General features: G+C 33.7%; 1 long non-coding RNA gene across 3 annotated transcripts in view; it reads right to left on the reverse strand.

The window, feature by feature from the left end:
• LOC144366185 (uncharacterized) overlaps positions 1 to 22,648 on the reverse strand; it is an 86,796-nt gene that overhangs the window by 21,554 nt on the left and 42,594 nt on the right. Inside the window, exons 6-7 of one of the 3 annotated variants that reach the window (XR_013425118.1) lie at positions 19,935 to 20,083; positions 5,029 to 7,251 (exon numbers count right to left, since the gene is read on the reverse strand). The exons of 1 other annotated variant lie outside the window; for it this stretch is intronic. This is a non-coding gene — a long non-coding RNA (uncharacterized LOC144366185). Of the gene's footprint in view, positions 1 to 5,028; positions 7,252 to 19,934; positions 20,084 to 22,648 lie in introns of those variants that run through there. One more of the 3 variants, XR_013425116.1, reaches the window with a different exon arrangement.

The raw sequence follows: 22,648 nt of genomic DNA on the forward strand, positions 1-22,648 counted from the left end.
AGAATTTCTTTTATTTTGTACTCTATTCTTATTTCTATACTCTTATCTTTTAATTTTTCTAGTTCTGATTTATATTGATCTCTTAGGCTTCTTATTTTCTTATCCTCTTTTTTTAATGGCATTTCTTCTATCTTGTAATTATGTCTTTCTAGTATACTTGTGTTTTATGTTGGATAATTGGTCTACTGCTTCCTCTTCTTTCTTTCTTAAAGAAATTTGGACTTGATCATTTTTTGTTGCTCTTTTATTATGGAATTAGTTTTTGTGGGCTCCTAAAATAAGGCAGGGTTTTGGGAAACTTCTAAATTCAAATTACTCCAACATCTGTTGTTTATTTCCTGTTTCCTGCCACCATTTCGATATTGATAGTCTCTTTTTAATTTACAGTTTTGATTCTATCCATAGAAAATTTTCTTTATTGTGGGCATCAGTTGTAGAAAAGAACTCTTGATTGATGAGTTGAAAGTTTGTAGGGACTAGACTGCTCCAATCCCTTTTGTTCTTCTTGTGATGGAGGCTTTCCCTCAACTCTTATTGGAGAGGACAAATCCCTGCCTAATACTGTATGCTTTTTTTCCAATTGGTCAAACTACTTTCCATTAAATTCCTGTTGGATCTTTATTGGTGCTCTTCTTATAAAGTCCATCAGTCACTGTCCCTATTACTTCCTTCTTCTCTACACAGAGTTTTCATATTATGTATCTGAGGTGATTTTTTTTCCTCCCTCAACTAAATTTGTTTTAAATATTTTCTTATTTAGCTTTTGATATCTAATTGCATCCTCAGTTTTATTGGGGGATTTAGAGTGATTTAAAGACTATGCTGCTATATTATTATTTCTCCAGAACCCCTTTCAGTTTAAATAAATTCTGTTCCCTTTTTATCTCTGACTCACTTCCAACCTCTCTTAAAAATATTCTTCTGGTGTAACTTAGCCATGGAGCTAGTTAGATCATATGACATATAATGTGAATCATTCTACAAGATTAGAGTTGGTGCAATAATCAAATTGTACTAAGTAGATTGTGCTTAATGTCTCTTCCAAATTCACTGACCTAAATACATCTTGAACCAACAAAATAAAACTTCTTGGTTTCATTCATTTCAAAATTCTTTTCATTCTAATCAATTTTATGGAGAGTTTTAAATAGAGAGTAAATTTCAGTACATGACTCACTGTCCTGCTATCTTGAGTTGAAATCAGCCGAATTTTCTTGAGATCATGTTAAAATATTTCTAGTCATATATGTTAAATATTAGCTATAATATATGACATTTAATTGAACTAACAATTTAGAATGTCCTTGTGAAGTGGAGCAAACAATTTTTAAAATGGCACTTTACTTTTCTACATAAAAGGATTAATCACCTAAAAGATCTGACCAATTTGGCAGATGGACAACATACTGACAGACAAAAATGTTCCTTATGTCTATTTCCTTTCTTCTCTCTGATCTTGGTCTTGGGCTTAAGTTGTGGTTATAGTTTCCATTATTGTTTATAGTGAACTGTGAGATGAAAGTAAGACCCACATGTAATTACGTAATTATATAGTTTTGGCTGAAAGTCAGAAGGTAGAATATAAGAACTTACCTAATTCAGACTGTTAATATAAAAAAAAATAGACCTAAATGAATGAGAGAGAATATGATATACACAAGTTCACTTGCCCTTCTGATAGCCCTAGTTATCACTCTTGCTGTTTCTTTTAACCCGTAATATAGTATAATCTCTCTCACTCTTGTTTTTATTAGTGTTGGTGATTGTACCAGGACTTAACACATCCTAGGCAAGAGCTCTACCATTGAGCTACATTCCAGTCCTTGTCTATCTTGTCCCTATATATATGTGTGTTTTTGGCTTGTAGAGATATATATCTTCTTGCAAAATGAAACTTCCATCATCAAGACTTATTAATATTTCCCTACATGTTTAATTTTATGTTACTTAGTACATATAATTCATTTTTCAATTATCTCATTTGGGTTATATATATGGGTTTTAAAAGGGCATTTTCTTTTCATTAAATCTAGCCTTAATTTTTAAATATTAAATATTATATATTGGTTTTAGGGTATAAAAATGCATCTTATATAGAGTGCAATTTCTATTAAAAAAGCATTGTGTTAAGTTTGCATTTTTTAATTTAAAATGCATAGATAATTCTATATTAACTAATAAAACTGATTAAGAATTTTGACATTACGAGGTAGGGAACAATAGTAAAAAAACAAAACAAAACAAAACAAAAAACTGTGTTGTAATTCACAAATGTGTTCCACTTCACTTTTTCCCAATTGTCTTTTGCTCCAATTCCTTTTGATTTTCTGTTTCCCCATGACTCTGCCTCAGAATTCCTGTTGCCTTTGCATCCTAAGTAGCAAACACTCACAGAATGCATTGGAGTTCCTGCTGTTGTGACTGACATTACCTTGAATCTCTGTTGACATACCTGGAAGTTTGGCAGTGTGAGGGTCATTGCTAGAATGTTTTGTCTAAGTAGGACAACCACATTTTAAGTTTCATGGTGTGCAAGCCCCAATTATATGTACATGTTGAATAGTCGTATATTCTAGCACAAAACTAAGTACTATATTGTATAAGCATCTATTTCTCTTTCTTGTTTCTATGCAACAAATTACATTTGTTTCTCCAAAGCAGATTAGCCAGTCTAGACATCCTATCACATGTCAATGCAAGTATGGATCTTCCATACACAGGTCTCAGGAGATCAGGGCTTGTCTGCAGTGCTGCTCTTTCATAGTCAGATCAATACAGTCACACATATTTCTTCTTACTTTACTAACAGAAAATGTTATCAGAACACAAAATTTCTTTTTGTTTTCTAAGCAGGAAGTAACATATGACCAGAACTCAAGAGAGAAAAAGTTAGCTGATGAATAAATACCCAAGAACTTGGGAAGAAAGTATATATTTTTTATTACCCACTAAGCCACGATAAGGGTTATTATCATGAGATAATCATTCCTCTGGAGCAATACAAGACAGGGGACACAGCTGAGTGCTATCATGCCCATGGGATGTGATTAGCTCATGATAACAGCATCCCCTGGACTCATTGCTATTATGAAATGTCTATTTCCCCCCCATTTTCTATATATAAATAAATGATTTTGGCGGACAGATTCAATTCCCACAAACTGCAAGTTTGCATTAAAATGCTTCAGCTGTGAGATTCACAGATATTAATCTACCCTTTTGGAATGTTGAACAGTCAATCAGAATCCTTCTTCGTCTCAAGCTGTTTTATGATATTATTACAATGTATTTTGCGACGGAATGGCGGGTAAAGCAAGTTTCAGAGAAATAGGCTTGTTTGGGCTCGATTTAGTTGCTTGAGGGAAACCTCTACATAAAATGACTCTGCCTGCTCACTAAGGCATCCTAACTTTCTCATTATTTTTTTTCCTGCCTGACTCAATTTCTTTACTGCGTTTTAGAAGTCTGAAGTTCATTCCTCTAACTGGATTAATAAAAAGCAGATTTCTCATTTTATATTTCAGAATTGACAGAGAAAAACACTGCCAGGGTAATGTCAGAGTGTAGTGAGAAAATTATAGCTCAGAATTTGGAATTTTAAAATTAACTTTGAAGTAAGATTGATTTTAGATTTAGGAATAAATGAGAAGTTTTGATACAATACCATACTGGTGGATATGCTTTATTATAAATTTAAGTGAACAATGTGAAAAGAGCACATTTAATTTATAAAAACTTGAAAGTCAATGTAGTTTCAAAATGATAAAGAATTTTAGGTAATAATATTACCCGGGGCAGAGGCATCTCCCTGGCTATATTTAAGAAACCAGAAAAATAAGTTGCACCATTCTAGATGTCTATGGAAAAATTTCCTATTTATATTAAATGTGTCTGATATGTTAATAATAGAGAATAAGTTATTTTGCACAAATAAGTAAATAAAAATAAGGGAGAAGAAAGTGGCTTCTTCTTTGTCCCACAGAATATTTTATTACTTTGTGTAGTCAAGTCTATTCTCATTTTCTCCCTATTTGCTTAGAACATATGAGCAGTTATTATTTGATTAGGTAGTATCTTTAACTAAAAAACACAAAATTTGCTGTATGTACTCCTTCTTCCTTTCTACCAATGTTACCTTTATGTTGTTAATGTGGAAAGAAGTTTGTCTCACACAATTTCAGACCAGAAAATGGAGAGACTCATACATTAACTTTAACAAACGATGCAACAAAAATTCTAATTCAGTTACCAACTTGGAATAGTAAAGTACATATATACGACTTGTGTTACTTGTGTTACTATGTATACATATACATATATGTGTGTAGATATGGCTTTAAATTAGAAATACTATTAATGTGTAATGTTATTAGACACATTATTTTATTTTTGTTTAGATATATTATAATGAAATTCTGGTTTGTGTAATACTGAAAAAATATATTATTATGAAGGTCAGTTATAAGTGTGAACTTTATTAGTAGACTAGAGTATTTACTTCATCAAATACTAGGTATTACAGGGAAAGCAGCCTGTTGATGTAATTAACATGTATAATCAGTCAACTTTACGTCAAAAAAAAAAATTTCTTCAAAATCCAAGTGGGCCTGATACAATCAGTTGAAAACCCTTAGAACAGAAGGGAAGATTCCCTAAGTATTTAGGAATTTTGCCTGTGGACAGCAGAAATAGCTTGTCCCTGAATTTCCAGGTTCCTCTTCCTAAAGGCTTGGCCTAAGAATGTTGGACTTGCCTGCCTTGTTCCTTCAAAGATAATATAGGAATATAGGCCAATCTGCACCGCCCTCCCAAAATGCACACACACACATTTACACACAACCACATTTCTCTGTTTATCTATTTTTGTTGGACTAGTAGGTCTTCTCTACTCCAAATTATCCTCTTATTTTGATTGATTTCATAAAGCAGCATAGGAAAAAAATGAATGTTATTGGGGTTATAGGAGCTGTAATGTTACCCCAAATCTCAATAAAAGATGGTAAAATACCAAATAAATACATGCAAAAATGAATTTTAAAGGAATAATTCTAGGATAGATTTTTATTGGAAGAAATTAGGGAAATAAAATCACCTAGATGGATCTATTAAGATAAAACATTTTTAATCAAACACATTTTCTTTTCATATTCAGTTTACATGGAACGTTTCCCTTCTGTGTATCAGGTATGGAACTAAAGTGTTGGACATTTTTTTTTTAATCAAGGTCATCAAGAAAAAGCAGACCTAAAATATATTACTTTAAAATAATTTGATTACAATATTTTGTGTGTGTAAATTTGTTTTCAGTATTTCCACAAAGGGGAGATTAATGCATTTTTTCTAGGTTAGAGGAAGATGAAATTGAGAGTATTATTAATGTCTTGATAAAGAGGGAGAAAGTTAAGCTGGGGCATGAGCTGTAAAGAATACCCACAGGAGACAGATATTACTTTTTAAAAGAAGAAATAAGCATAATGCTTAATTAATAAGCACTATAGTATGCTTTAGAAAATATGAGGAATTGGCATGGCTAGATCGTGGAGGTAAAGAATACTGTGGCAAGGGTCAGATCATGAAAATCCTTGTTTGGTGGGCTGCAGTTTTTATTTTATTTTGTTGTCAATGAGGAGTTGTGAAACTATGGAACTGACAGTCATTTAAGAGTTTTAGACAGATCATTGAAATAACAGAGTTGAGGTTGTCCTGGAGGGAGCAGAGACAGAATTTTGAATTTATATCCACATACCATTGTAAAATCTAGCTGAAAATGCTGGGAGTCTTCAGCAGTGAAAGAAATGGAGTAGTGAGAAAGTCGTCTATTTGCATATAGGTTGTAGGATGAACCAGGCTTGGTGACAGGTTGAATTTTTTTTTCAACTCTATGTGAAAAATTCAAATACTATCCAGAATAAATAGTGATGAATATTTTGAGACCTTACATTATACCAATTTTGTAAATTTGTGAAGCTTTTTTTCCTCCAGTAGACATATTTTATTGGTGCATAATTATCACACAGAATAGTAGATTTCATTGTGTGATATTTGTACATGCACATAACATAATTTGATTCAATCGACAGTATCTCCCCTTCCTCTCCCTCCATCCTTCTGACTCCCTTCCTCTTCTCTGCTGGCTTTCTTTCTTTCTTTTTTTCCTCTCTATACCTTTCACATAAGAGAGAAAATATATGACCCTTGACTTTCTGAGTCTGGCTAATCTCACATAGAATAATGTTCTCAAGTTCCATTTATTTTCCTGCAAATGACATAATTTTTTGTTCTTTATGCATGAATAAAATCCCATTGTGTGTATACATATATATGTGTATAGGTATTCTTGGCTCTTTATTGTATGCTGACTTTAATTCTTTCAGATAAATACTCAGGCATGGTATAACTGAATGGTATAGCTGAATGCAGGAATGGTAGTTTCATTCCTATTACACAGAGACAAACCCACAAACCATAGTCATCTGATTTTTGACAAAGCTAACCAGAACATATGTTGGAGAAAAGACAGCCTCTTTAACAAATGACACTGAGTAAACTGGATCCCCATATGTTAAAAAAATAAATAAAAGGAAACTAGATCCCTGTTTCTCACCCTGCACAAAAGCCAACTAAACATGAATCAAAAACCCAGCGAAAAAATCCAAATTTCCATTTTCTAGGAAAGAACAAAGAAGAAACTCTCCAACGTATAAGCATAGGCAGTGATTTCCTCAATAGGATTCCTGTAGCTCAGGAAATAATAGCATGAATCAATAAATGAGATAATATCAAACTAAAAAAATATTTACAACAAAACAGCTTAAATTTTGAAGATGAAGAAGAAACAAAATCCAATTCTAAGTTTCTGGCTTGAGTGATTGAACTGCATTATGCTGGTATTTAGCAGAATAGGGACCCTAGGAGAAAGAGCAGGTTTTTAGGGGAAACTAGTTAACAACAACCCCCCCCCCTCGAAAAAAAAAGATATAATGAATGGAAAGGATTTGTCAGGCATAGCTTTCTTAAATCCTTTACATGGACTTTCACATTTAACACTTTTAAATAATCTATGGGGTAAGCAATGTGGTTTTCCACACTTTACAGATGTGAAAACTGAGAATTTTGAGAGATAAGGACTTTAAAGAAATCACACAGTTGATAAGCAGTGAAGTAGGATGTTGAATCTGACTGAGCTGATCATGGTCTGGAAGAAATTCTTCACTGGGAACATCATTACAGCCTCTTATAGTTGGAGCCATCCTAGGTAATGAGATTAAGACTTCAAATTATTATTATACAAAATATAATTAGCCTTTTAGATAGTTTTAGATAATGAATACTTTCAAAAACTAAAACAAAACAAACAAACAAAAAAACCAGATCCATGGTTCATTTATCTAGGTATCTTATGAAACTCCCAAGATACAATGTTATTATTTAAGAAAATGTGGTATATAATCCCAATGGAGTTCTACTCAGCCATAAAGAAAAATGAAATTATGTGATTTGCTGGTAAATGGATGGAACTGCAGTACAACATACTAAGTGAAATAAGCAAAGCTCAGAAAGTCAAGGGTCAAATGTTGCATCTCATAAGCAAAAGCTAAAGAGAAAGAAGAATAAAAATGGCATTTTGTGAAGACAGAAGAAGCCAGTGACCAAGGGGAGGCAGCAGGGGAGGGAAAGGGGAAAAACTGGTGAATGAATTTGCTCAAATTATACTAGGTGCATATATGAATATACTGTAATGCATTCCAATTTTATATATAAGTCTAATAGATCAATTAAAAAATAAATAGAAGGAATACCAATTGTATAGAAGAAGGGGATCAGAAGAATGAAGGGAGAGGAAAGAGAATAGTACTGTGGATTGAAAAGGAATAAAACTATGGTATATACAAGGATGAGTCTGTTAAAATAAACCCCACTATTGTGTATAACTATCATGCCATAAAAAGAAGAAGTTTTATTAGTAAAGAGTCAAAATACATGCAGTAAATGAACAAATGGGATTTTGGGCATATAATCATAAGTATTAACACATAAAATATTACTCATATACAATAACTGCTTAATTTATGAAATTAGGATTAGAATTATGTATGAACATAAATGAATTATGAAAAGATGTGTTGAGTAAAGATATTTTGGTATCAATATCTCAGTATTTCAGCTTTAGGAATGTTTTATTAGGGTGTCTTGTGGTACTGTTTGTGGTATTTTCTGACCTCTTTGTGTGAAGACAAGGGTATATACACATTTTTCTTATTCTTAAGGTTAAACTATAAAAAAGATATATACTAGTACTCAACTTGGTTCAGACTCCTTAGGGAAATCTAGATGCATGCAGAAATCTGAATTTTAAGATCAGATTCGTGATTTCTAATAATAAGTGAACAAGACCTAGTAAAATAGAAAAATTATATTTTAAGGAATAATTAAGCAGTGATAAAAATTAGAATGTACTAAGAATTCTTATTATAATTAAATCACTAACTCAGAATGAAAATGTGAATTTGAATCTACTATATTCAATATATCATGTATTTAAAAATAGCAAATAACTAGAGAAAATCTAAACTTTCCATTATTGTGAATCCTTCATCACTAAACTTGAGTTATAAATGAGTGTTTTTCATGAATTATACTCCCAATAAAAAGAAAAATGAAAAAATAAGACTACAAAATATATATTCATATCTGGTTTCAGAATATATATTTATGCATATGAATGTGTATACACATATGTATAAATATGTACACATTTATCTATATATTAATATATTCCTGTTCACGTACTAGAAAAGGATTTAGAGAGGATTACAAAAGTGATTAAATTTGATTGGTAGTATCATTTGTGGATTTTCTATTTTTTCCATATTTTACTCAACTTTTTAAACAAAAGCAGTATGTTAGTATTATTAGATTGTTTGCTTTTAAGATCTATTTTCTGACTTGCTTTTAAGATATAACTAATCACTTCTCTGACTTCAAAATCTTACATTTAGTACATTTCCAGGCTTGCAGTAACCCAAAATAGACTGGATGTAACAAAGAAATTTCAATCCATTATTTGGAAAACTTATTGTAAAATATACAGTTGATAATGATGCAATACTGGCAATAATGAATTATGAGCAGCTTCTCTGTCTCTTCAGGTGATGGCGTGGTCCTGTGCATTTCTATGTGCTGAGATTATGAAGTCAGCAGACTGAGGTGTTACACACGCCCTCATATTATGACTATAGTAATCCACATCCCCCTGAGCTTGTCCAGATGGGGATGCCTCTCTTAATTTAACCAAATATCTCTATTATATTAATAGTTCCTCCTTTAGAGGCCCAATAAGATGGCTTCATTGGGCTGCCCACAATGCTGCCTGGATCCCTACCCTCCAGCTCACTGAGAAATGTCAGTCAGGAAGGCCTGGATAAGCCTATGGAAGATGCTCTACCATTCCTTCTGATGTGTTTGCTTTAGGACTGGCACTGGTTGACCTGAATCTCACCTGTTGTCTGACTGTGTGAATACCTTTAACTTCTCCCTGCCAAGGTACCACATCTTACTTCTAAGTGAAGGTGTGTTAACATCATTGTTAAACAGAAAACCTTTTTGTTTTGGTTTTAACATAGTTAATTTTCCTCCTAAGGCTTTAAAACCCAGCAATCCTGTATGGCAGAATGTGGCCCTCTGTGTATAGCTTGGTTCTTTGTGCCTGAAGGACTCCCCCATTGTACACCTGTCTTGACAGATTGAGGCCCTAGAACAATATCGCTTAGTCACACACTAACCAGCAGGGGGAAAGTCTGTGCCTTTTATTAAAGCCTACCTACTGGCTTAGTGTTTGGAATTCAGTTCTACCTATAAATCAACATCAGAGCATACAACCCAGCATGCTCAAGAGCTTTGTCTAAACATCAAAGGAAGAACACAGGCAAGCACTATGATAGAAATATAACTAATCACTTGCAAATACATCTTTCCTGTCAGTAGGAGCTTAACCTTTCTGTTTAATGTGATGGGGGGAAATGCAGTTATTTCCATCCTATGTGTTTTCTTTAAAGAAGTATAGAATTTTTCTACAAAAAAGAGATATTTGTTCTTAACATAGCACAGACCAGAACATAGCATTTCAGAAGTGTATAATTGAAGGAAACAAGAAACGGAATTCTGTCAAAATCAGAAAACTCTTTCCCACCTAATGAAGGACAAATTAGTCCTGTGAATCTTATATTTTCTAGGAAAAAAAAAACAGCTTGTGACCAAGGAGCACTAGGATAAAAAGAAAATACAGTAAAAAGGATTTATTTTAAAAATGGGGAGAACAGTCTTTATTTGTTTGTTGAGTGGCTGTGAGTGCAATTTGATGCTTTGTGGTACATTGATTGGGATCAATTTAACTTCATCCTCTGCTCATGGTTTTATCCCATTCATAAGGGGCCTAGGAAGGATTTATTTGAGGTGCTCGGAAAATCCTAGAATCTATAAATCCTTCCTTTAATTTGAATGCTACAGATTACGGATGAAAGTTTGGTCACCTGCGTGGATCAGTAGGATTAGAGACATCAAAGCAAGTGGAAATAAGAAAGACAAGCAGAGAAACAACAAACAAAAAGAAGTCCATCTCTGAAATTGAAGGTAGTATCAAGGGGATTGGAAGGTTCCGCTGGAAATACAGTATTCCAAAATGGATGAGCTTTGTTCCAGTGCTGTCATTGTTTCTAAATCTTGGATAAATTATAGAGGCATGAAGTATCAGAGTCAGCATCTCTGAAAAGAGAATTTTCTATTACTTTCTGGCTTGACTTCTCTGTGCAGCATTGGTAATCTTAATTTTCAAATATTTGTAAAGAAAGTGTTTTGTATGGAGGTTGTAGCAGTGTACACATTTATGATTTATTGGATTTTTGTTTGTAGTGTTTTATGTACATGCACACATATATGGTTCTATTTATGAGAGGTAGAGTATTCTAATGATCTTACAACGGTTGTTAACTTTAGAGTAAAATAAAAAGAGCAGAAATGCTAAATTTGTCAAAGCTAAGAAAGAGTCCTGGATCCTTGGTACAAGTTGTGAAATCTTAAACAATATTAATACCTTAGAGTTGTAAGAATTAAGTGAAATCTACAATAGAAAGTATCATATGTGTTTTAGCAACTCTACCTAGTAGTGCTAATATCAAAAAACAGCATGGAGTTAGTAGTGCTTTTATGCTGTATGTTTGGATATTTCAAGAAAAGCTTACTAGATATTGACTCAGTATCTCCTTACTTAGTATTCAATTATGGCAAATTGAAATTTAAACAAGGCCATTTGTTTTTTTCTGATATTGCAGCAGAACTTTGATAAGTTGTTACTGATAACTTTGATCTTCTACTCATGCTTGAGGTCTGGAACTGATTCTCCACTCGCCTTCACTTTCAACTGCACCAACTATAGTAAATAGAGCATGGATATGGTTTCTCCTCAGTCACTACCCTTCTCCCCCTTTGTACCTTAGAAATGTGTTCTATGCAAAGACATGGCCACTCTACATGGGTGTATTCACATATATCAAGGTTAATAGCTGTTTCCTACTGGCAAATTCTAATCCAAACTTCCAATGAGTCTTCATTAGAATAAAATGTGACTGTTGTGCCCAATTAAATAAGGCATTTCTAAAGGCATCAGAGAATTATTGCACTATTAAAATGCTAATGCACACCCAGTGTTTGGAGAAAGATTGTAAGATCCTTGAGGGCAAGAATTTGTTCTATCCTTAGGTTATGTACTGCATAGAGGAAAGTGGAGCACTTAATGATTTTGTTTTTAACAGCAAGCTAATTTGCTTTGTTTCAAGAAAAATTTAAGAGTGAAAATAACTTCCTGAGGCATCCTTCTCAGAAGGAGAAAATGGATTGGCAATTTCCAGAAATCAGGTCCTCAGGATCTTAAGACCATTACAAACTTCTGTGACATTCAGTACAGAGTTTCCTAAGAAAACAGAAAATTGTCAAGTCTCAAAGACTACTTCTTTGCACGTGTGCTCTAGAAAGGAGGGTAGGTAAGGCTCTTACTAATTAACCTTGTGTAGAGCAATGTTTCTCAGCTCCTAAACTCCTGAGAGCTTCTGTATCGCCTTCCTTTAGGTTTAGATCCAGGATCTTGGCAGTGAGGCTTGTTTCATGCTTACATATTACTCCACAGGCTGGTGAAAAGAGATTACCAGTATAGTGTTTGGAATAAGGACAGTGGCTGTAACAAGTCTGTCATAATAGCTGTTCTATTAATGTACTAGGTATTGGCATTATGTGGGAAAGGGACATGATAGAGCAGGTGCATGTGGGTTAGGAAAATTTGAGAACACATGTACATTCTCAGTGTATCAAAGAAGCAGTCACTAAGGCTTAATTCATGTCCACTAAATGTATAAAAAGATGAGAGAAAGAACTAAATGGGATACTTACTCTTTCAGGCTCTAAGAACATATAAATAAGTTAGAAATATTTATTATGTAAAAGTTAAACATGTATTTAAACTTCATTAATTTTTATAACTTCCTTTTATGAAATTGCTTCAGTATCCTTCTGCTGTTCAGATTCTATTTTGCAGTTAAATCAATATATGTATTAAATTTAAAATTTTAATTTAAAAATTATAATTTAAAACATAATTAATTTAAAAATATGTATTAATTTTAAAATATGCAATAAAATATGTATTAAACATTTCATTATATATATAATCAATCCATTAATGTTATTTAAGATGGATGGAAACACAATAGTCTTTTGAACAGATTTAAGATGATATTTATTTCATCATTGTGTAATATGTAATGATGCTAAAATCCTGCAGTTCTAAGTCATTTTATATAAATTAGAGATCATTGCATTAGCTGCCAGGGAAACTACTGTTCCTTAGTGCTGCTTTGCCTCAGAATGTGTTGAACTTATGTAGTAGGTACACAAAATACTTGAATCACACATAAAATCTAGTCTGCTACCTCTTGAAGGGGTCATCACATTTGCATAATAGATGTTAGGAAACCCAGCTCTACCTTCTCTCCCAAGCTCCACCACATGCTTTTCAGACATGTGCCAAGTCACTAGACATGTGTGCAAGATCCACATTACAGTCACAAAAGGTAAATTACTCAAGAGAAGTAATCAAGAAACTCCTCAATCTTTGTTAGGCAGAAGAATCTACAAGTAAATACATTTGAGTATAGTAAGAAATATTATATGTTGTTCTTTAGTCAATGTCTGTTGCCATCCTGGGAGGGAGAAAAGGTATGAAAAACTATGTTTAAGGATTTTGTGTAATGAGAATTGTCTGTCTGTTCATATTCAACTTAACTAAGCAACTCATAATTTACTGTCAGTATAACCCCAGACTAGTCATAGGGAAGGGTCAGCTCACTTCGATGTTACCCAATCACTTAACATGGAATTGATGCAAGTTGTAATTGTTTTTTGTTTTGTTTTGTTTTGTACAAGCAGTAGCACCTGATTCCCACTTTTCTCTTTCAAAATTCAAATACTACATTCTACTTTTATCTGATTGTATTTCCAAATCTGATACCTCAAATTGTTTCTTTCATTTAACTCCAAACCGTCAAATATGTGCAAGCAATTCTGGTTCTTGGTTTGACCTCTAGTGTTATAAACCCCGTGCCTTGAAAAGCTATTGGTTATTCTTTTCCACTCACATTTCAGTTCTTCTGAAATGTGGGTAGGGGAATCTGCTCCTAACAGTGGTGGCAAGATGGTGAATACCTTCATTATTTTTAAGTTAACCAGAGGTGAAGATTGTAGCCAGTTTCTTCCTATGTTAACCCTAAGTGAGTACAATTTGACAGAGTGAGTATTAATTTCTGCCTGGACTGTAAAGTTCAATGTGATTTGAAGAACATGCTCTTTTTTCCCCTATTTGAAAATTATCAACTCTGGCATAATTTTTCCAAGCCTGCTTTGATGATGATAGGTTTCATTTTAAAAGGGACCATCTCTACATGACTCACCGGAGGGACATGGTTCCAAACTTAAGTAGATTCTTTCTGTTCCCCCAAGAAATGGAGGAGTGATGCATTTCCAGTATGTATAATATTCTCTTCCAGTAATCTCCTGAGCCAGTGGAGTGGAAGCCACTAGAGAAGCATGAGAGAGACTCAGTTCTCACCCTGTGCCTCCTGTCAGATCTCCTCTTCTCTTCATTGTCCTGAGAATACTTGAGTGGGTATCACCTAAATGCCATTTAGAGCTATTTCCCTTTGGGTAAATTAACAGAAAAAAATATCTTTAATAGTCAAATTTGGGGCTTTAGACTGGGTGCAGTGGCACATGTCTGTAATCCCAGCCACTTAGGAAGCTGAAGCAAGAGAATCACAAGTTCTTGTCTAGCCTCAGAATCTTAGTGGGGAATCTGTCTCAAAATAAAAATTAAAACAAAATAAATTTTAAAAGAGAGTCATGGATATGGCTCAGTACTATTCCTATAGGAAAGAAAGTTAAATGGAAACCAAGGAACCTCACACCAAGCCCCTTCTCCCAATCTGATGATTAAGGCAGAAGTAGTGACCCTTCTTTGGCACTTGCCCTTGCTCTGATCCTTGAATTTGACATCTATGACTTTTATAAAGTGTTACTGCCTTGCCTAGACACTCCTTAGATTTCAGCCAAGTAAGAGTTCTAGTCTTCTTACTCTGACAAATATTTATGTGACTCATGGGATTTCCAAGGAACCAGGGAACATGCTAATTTTTTTCTGTTCAGTGTTGATATGTATTTTAGTTCATAGAGCCAGAGAACTACTTGCTACATTAAACTTTCATTATTCATTTACCTATTTCCTGTAGTAATCACTTGAGGCCCCTTCACAATGCTTACATCCTTTAAAGAACTATTTACATTTCATCATTCTTTACAAGTTCCAAAAATCTAAATGGGAATGGTTTTGCCTCTTTCTATGCAATAGTCTATTAATGATATGACTCTGACTCAGATTTCTCATGATCACATTGTTATACAACTCATAGAAATCAGAAAGAATATCTAACTTGCTTACTTTAATGAGCAAGGGAGTTTATTTCCTATTATATCTTGGGGAAAAATAAGTAAAGTTAAAAACAGGAAGTGGGGAAAGAAGTCATATCTATTAGGTATAGGAAGCATCCTTTTCTTCTCTACCTACTTAGAGAAAAATTGTAAAGAAGTGGAAAGTGAAATACAATTGGGATGCCAATATATTTTGGTGTAACTTTGCCATTAGCTCTGTTATCCTAAGCTAAGCTATTTTGTAGTATCCAGTTTTATTTTTAGCAGTAAGAATAATAAATTTTACATTTTAGAGACAACCTAAATTGGTGAAATTGTTTTAAAAGTTGCATACACGTTTGAGCTACATCTTTGTTTCCTGAATTTTGACATTTTCACCAAAATGTGGGGGGGGGGATTACAACCATCCTTTTCTAAAAGAATAATGTCTGTCTTATAGAAAATTAAATTTCAAAAGTGACATACATGTGACATATTATCAACAGATGACAAGTATCATGATTTGGATATGAGTGTCCTGAAAAAGCTCATGTGTAAGAAAATGAAAGAAAATTTAGAGGTAAAATCATTAGATGAGACAAGATTTGTAACCTAATCAGTGCATTGATCCACTTGAATAGAACTATAAGCAGGTGGGGTATGGCTAGAGGAGGTGGGTCACTGGGGGCCTATCTTTGTGGTACATATTATGTCCCAGGTGATGGGAAAGCTCTCTCTGCTACCCCACTCTCATGTCCTGAGCTGATTTCTTCCTCTACAAACTCTTGCATGATGTTCTGCCTCATGGAGGGCCCAGAGTAATAGAGTCTGAGACCTCTGAAACAATTGAGTACCAAATAAGCATTTCCTCCTCTACATTGTCTTGTTCAGGTCTTTTGGTCACAGCAATGACAAAAATGACTAAAACAAGAAGTTCTTTTTTGTTTTTGTAGGTCTAGAAGAGACTCATCAGACAAAATACATGGGAGAGGTGAATAGACCAAGCAACCTGTGTTAAACACATGTGGGTAATAAACCCGTCATAACCCTTCTTTGTTTAGGTAGCTGCTAACCTATCCAAGAAGTTTATCCTTACAAAACCTTTTCAATAAAGGACTTAACTGAAGTAGCAAACTTAATAAAATATTAAGATATATTTATGTATTTGTATATATCAAATTAATCCATAGTAATATTTTACTAAATAAATATCTGAACCTAATATTTGATAATATAGTCTTCATGTTCTTAATACACACACCATGTGACTCTGTCATGAGGCCAAGGGGTAGTGTTTCAGTGATCAAGTTGAGAATTCTCATCTTCTGGCATTTGAAAAGAGCTGTAATGAAACGTATGCTTCTTGAAGACACTGTCATATCTAGAATATATAAAGGACATGCAAGTTTTCCAGGTGCAAATAAAATTAGAAAGGATATGTCCACCATGTGGCCTGCGCGATGGTTTTATTAATGAGGTTCTAGGCATAAAGTTAGCTAGATGAGATCGAAATAAAACACACAGACTCAGTTATCTTATTTATATTGCCAGGTCTCAGACGGCTCTCCTCTCTGGTTCCCTCCTCTAACCGCCCAGCAGGGCAGCAAGGATTACTCAGGGCTAGAGGAGAGAGAGAGAGTGAACACGCCTGGGAGTAGCTTTTTATTGGGGAACAAGAGATTCAAGGGAGAATTCCATCCAATGAAGGTTGAGGGGGGGCTGCACTCCAAGGTCAGGGTCAGTGATTGGGTCCCCGGGGTCAGTGGTCAGGCACACCCCCACACGGATGGGCTCTCTCATCAGGAAAGGGCCGGGAAAGCTCCGACACAGCCAGAGCGCCTCAGGACCTTAACGGGAGCCACCCAATCACGTGTCAGAAATGGCTTCCCACAGATATGGAAGTGGATATTTCAAAATCGGGAAAAATTATAATCAATTTAAGTTTAGTTATATTTCTTTAAAAAGATAGTTTAAGCAAGATAATCAACTGCACATGAACTCACAACATTAAGTGCATATAATTTCTTAACATGGAATTTGGGTACATTTTAATATCTGATAAAGACCTCTAAGTAACAGTTTACAGCAAAGGAAGCACCTGTGTGTGTGTGTGTGTGTGTGTGTGTGTGTGTGTGTATTTCTTAAAATATTCTTTAGGAAGGGTAGGTCAAATATTTTTATCTGTTTTCCTTCCAACTCCATTTCATAAATTTTTTTTTAAAGTTTCTAAGTTTTCTTTATTAATTCTATTTAACCTTTTCATCACCAGAACAGACTCAGAGTGGCTCTCTCATTAGCATTAGATGCTTCTCTATATCTAATAATAGTAAGAAACATTCAAGTTTGCAGACTGTCACATCTTTAAGCACCATTTTTGTCATCTCCTTTTTCTTTTTCTTTTTTTCTTTTCTTTTTTCTTTCTTTCTCTTTCTTTTTTTTTTTTTTTTTTGTATTAAACAAAATGCATCTCCTCCTAGTGGTAGCACAAGGGAAATCACAAGCTCACTGTATTACACCACTGTGACAGAATGTCATTTCAATTGCCTTATTAACCATATGAAAAAATATATCACAACAGTGAGAAAACTTCTCAGTTATCTATATCTTTCCCCTTAGGCTATTGTCATGAGCCACTGGCATACTAAAGAGAGTGTACTAATTCAGTTGTCAGCTGCCTCACCTATTAAAAAGGAAGAAAATACCAGCAAAAATATGAAACCCATAATAAGGGTGCTGAAGAGGTCTGGATTGCTGTGTCCACTTGTAGTTCTGAATTAAACACTCTTTCAAAAATATGCCATTTGAACTGTCAACAACAATGCTGCTGTCACCCAGATCTGGCTTGGTAATGAAGCATTAGCTGTTGTGAAAATAGCTTCCCTGGAAGATGAAACTGGACTCACGTGCTTGAAGTTTTCAAGTGCAGTGTAAATATTATTTACCTCCCATTCTTTTTCAAAGAGTGAGGAGCTCATGAGAACCTTATGAGAGTGTATAGGTCTAGAAGTCAGATCAGCAGTCTTAGGGAAGAAAAAAATGTAAACTATAGATTTTATGAGAACTAAGTATAGAACATCTGAACTTCTTAGATTTTGACTAGATTTCTGGAAGTATGTGAAATTTCAAAAACTGATTTCTGAAACCCCTTACTCTAGGTAAACACTGAGTTGATTAAATAGTATTTACAAATACACTGTATTTTAAATTATATACTATGGCAAGAAGATGTATGACAATTGACATGTTAAGCATAACATAATAAGTAAAATCTGCATTTTCATAAACTGTTAAAGCCATCTCCCTATATAATAATGATATTTAACCCCAGGTGATATATATTGAGACTATTTTATATGATAAAATATGAGGCTACTAAAATGACATTAAATGTACTAGGCATGCCAGACACTGCAGAGGGCTTTGTGGTACGTTAATTTTTAAAATTCTGACAATGATAATGAGATTGACTACATATTAGCATAGCTTGACATTTACGTAGGGGTAATATATGCCCAAAGTATATGTTCTCACCTGAAGTTATATACCTAGTAAGTATCAGCATCATCATTTTTGAAATTAGCAAAGACTTCAGAGGTCTAGGGTTTTTTTTTTTTTTCTGTACCATAATGGGGAGTAAATTGGTGTAAGGGGTGTTGACTTTGAATCCACATAAAATAAATCATACCCTAGCAAAGCAATAGTGAGAAACTTCAATGCAAACTTGGACACTCACGTTCTAATAAACATGAAATAAATATGTAAAATGTGCAATATTTCATACAGTGTTCAATCATGCAATTACCTGGTAATGGTTTTAACCTAGATAGTTTGTCTCTTGGACATTGACCTTAGCTACATACCATGCTAGCACTTCATAAAATATACTTTCTCTGAATCCATTGCTACTTTGAATTTTCTCTCACTCAGTTCCTCAGTTCAAATTTAATAAAAAGAAGAATGATTGGTCCAGCTGGTCAGAATCTAATTTAGCACTGCAAACATGAATTTGAGGCCCTTGAGTCAGATATACAACCCTCATCCAATCAGTTAGGCAACTGTAGGGCCTGCGTGTGGGAAGGTTTCTTCAGAAAGGGTACAGACTGGCAAGTAGGTGAAAAATTATGATGAGCCTTATAATAGTGGATGAAAAGGGTCCTCATATTAATTCTTTGTTAAAAGACACTGAACTATTTAGAATGTTTGTGTTTCAAATTATGCTTTAGAAACTCTCACTACAGTGCAACTCCTGGCATAATATGCATTCGTTGGTTCTCCTGGAGTAAATTATCTCTGCTGGACACTGAATTCTAGAACTCAATGGACTAAGGAATCTCAGATCCAGAAAGCCACTCAAGGTATGGGGCTCTAGAGCAAGTGGATTATGTTGCAGTGGTTTTGAATATTCCCACCATGTGGACGTTTTGCCTCCTCGCATCCTGTTTTAATAACTTAAGTCACAGAGTCAAGTCTTACTGGTATTTCTATTTATGCAGTTTTTGTGTGCTACCCAGTGCTGGTACAACTATTCTGTTTCCCACTACTCTTATGTATCTTTGATTATGTTCTCTTGGTGTTCTAGTACTTGATGTTTGGTTCCCATGTTTGATTTGATTGGGAATATTTTGTAGGTATTGTGACCAGCAGCCAGATCCCTACTATGACAGTGTTGCAAATCTGATCCTACAACAGCCCAGTCATATATAAAATGTATAATAATCCACAGCTGCCTAAAAGAGTGATATGAATGTCATTATTATTGTAATGATAACTTATGCTAATGTATTGTATTTGTAAAGCTAAAATCATCTAAATAGCCACATTATTATTTGACTCAGTGGCAAGTCCAGGCCAATGATTCTCAAGGTTTAACACTGGACTGACCAGCATCATTAGCATTACTTGAGAATTTTGAATCAGAAGAAAATCACCTGGGACCCAGAGTTCTGTGATGCAAGGAGCCCTACAAGTGATCCTGACACATGCTCAGGTTGAAGAACCACTGGTCTAGACCTGGATTGAGGAGGCCTAGAACTCCGTCTTGATGGTTTTCTTTCTTTGGCTGCAAGTTTGTTTCTACCTAATAAAATACAAGTGTGAGAGGAAAGGTTTAGATCATAACATCATGTCCCATTGGTATTTCTGTTTGCTCAGTTTTGTATGCTTAAAAAAAAAAAGGTAAAGATGTCATAACACTTCTATTTTCTTTTAGATTTGTACTCCTAAATGTAGCTAAGAAATTAAACTATTACCAGTAATTTAGAATTTTGTGTAATTTTATTTATCTTTCATTAAAAAAGCCTTGAAAATAATTTGAAAAAAAAATCACTTGAAAGAAAGGATAATACAAAACAGTCATACATCTTTTATTTTAATGAAATCTCTTATAAATCATTGATGATTTAAGCCCAATATCTTTTAAAAATAGAAGCATAACTCATGGAATATTATATTATAATAAATTTAAATTTATTTAAATTTATTTCTATTTCTATAGTGAATGCACTATGTAATTTTACTAAATAAAGTCTCCAGAGAATTAGTGAAGATTAGTAAAAAAAAAAAACTGATATTATTTCTGTGAGATATTATTGGCTAGCATACCTAATGAACACAGCTAAATTTAGCTACTGTTTTATTTACATTCTAGGACTTCAGTTTAGTATGACTAATAGCTCAAATTGCAGAAATGCAATTCTGGAAAACAGAAAAATCATGTATTAATAAGGTTTAACATAAACAATATTGGCCAAGAGTTCTAGTAGTTGAAGTATCTGCAGGCAGAATTTTCTGCTAGAGCATGTGGGAGCAGGCTGTTTAGGAGCTGTGCTCCTGACTGCATGGGTGAACTGGAGATAATTCCACATGTGAGCTTGGGGAATTCAGTCAAGTCTGTGGACCTCGTCTAAGCCTTACAAAATAAAGAGTTGGGTTAAATAATCTTGAAATAATTTTCTAGGCCAATAATTCTATTAATAACTACCATTTAATCTTTGGAAGAAGCTGACAACTTATGCAGTGTAAAGATAAGGCTCCTAGAAGTTAAACAACTTCCCCAAGGTTATACAGTCAGAAAAAAAAAATCAGAAATGGGCTGCAAATTAAAACAAAAAGTGTTTGACCCCATGAGCAGCCCATTTAACTTATTTATGACTTAGGTTTATGTTTTTCTTCTCATATTTGAATGAAATTACTATCAACTCTACAAAAATATGTCCTATACAATAAAGCCACACTTGGTGGACCTTGACTTAAGATGCTGAGAAAATTGCACACGCTGTGTATTTATTTTAATATCTGATTACCCAGAACATTTAAGCAAATACGTATGATGTATTTCAAATTAATAGAAACTATTTTGAGTCATTGGTTCTTATATTTTGTATTGCTCTTTATGGGTATATGTAATCAAGAAGTTATTGCTTCAATGTCTTATTATTAAATATATGAAATATGCATTTCTCTGTTTCTGTTGCTATTTTTTATCTTGATGCTTGTTGAATAATTCTCGAGATAATTTTTTAAGGCAAGAATACAATAATATTGGAGGATGAGTCATTTGTGCAACTTTCTGCAAATCTCGGTTGGGTTTTCCATCTAAAGTTTAATGCATGATACATTTGTCACTAAACTTTATAGCAGAAGTATGAACTTCAAATACCTGCAAGTAATCAGGCTTTGAATTAAACATACAAGTGAATGTTTAGAAAGAAGAGAAGTTTTGCAAGTTATTTTTTTCTTATCTAATCACCTTTGGTATTTTTATTGAACAACTTCCTCACACGAGCTGTTGGAAAAATTGCATCCCTTCTGTAAAATATAAACTGGCTTCATTAATATCAATAATTTTTTATGCACTAAAAGTTTTGGTAAGTAACTTACATAAACTCCTTGGTCCCTGCTGATGACCTAGAAGATGATAGAACACAACATATATACACTCATATGTGCACACACATACACTTACACATACAATTTCTCCAGTGCTTCCTTTTCATCTATTCAAATGTATTCTGGCTTCTTATAGAACATTACAAAGCACAAAACTTAAGGCCAACATTTATTTTTGGTTGAAGCTTATTTTAAATTGAATCATAATGTAAGAAGAATTAATTTGTCCAATATGTTCAAATAAGGCTAAAGCTTCTAGACTCATTAATGTAAGTGGAGAACAGTCCACTCAGGGGATAGATGGCAACTATTACTGTAAAACTTGAGCCTAACTAGAATAAAATTGATTTATATTTTCTTTTTCACCCCTAATGTCTATGTTGTATAACTCCAGTTTTTAAAAATAATTTAAAAACTTATTTTATTCTTTTCCAATGCACAATTTAGAATGATTACGTATTTCCATAAGAAACTTGTTAAAAATCACTGTTGCTTTTTACAAGTGAGAGTTATCTTAGGATAGGCTGATGGAAGGACACTTTGCCTAAATTTCAACATAATAATGAATTATTTAAAATTTATGAACATTGTGTTCTTGTTGTAATATCAAAAGGGAATTATGTAAATAGACATATTTTTTAGTTCCACAGTTAGCTTTTTCCAGAAACTGAAGACAGGGTAAGAGGTGATGTGGGTGGGAGAGTACATATGATATGAGAGAATAATATAAACTTTGCCAGTTCATCAGTATCTT

The sequence above is a fragment of the Ictidomys tridecemlineatus genome, chromosome 8 (genome assembly GCF_052094955.1).
Source record: "Ictidomys tridecemlineatus isolate mIctTri1 chromosome 8, mIctTri1.hap1, whole genome shotgun sequence".
In the NCBI taxonomy this organism is placed as follows: Eukaryota; Metazoa; Chordata; class Mammalia; order Rodentia; family Sciuridae; genus Ictidomys; species Ictidomys tridecemlineatus.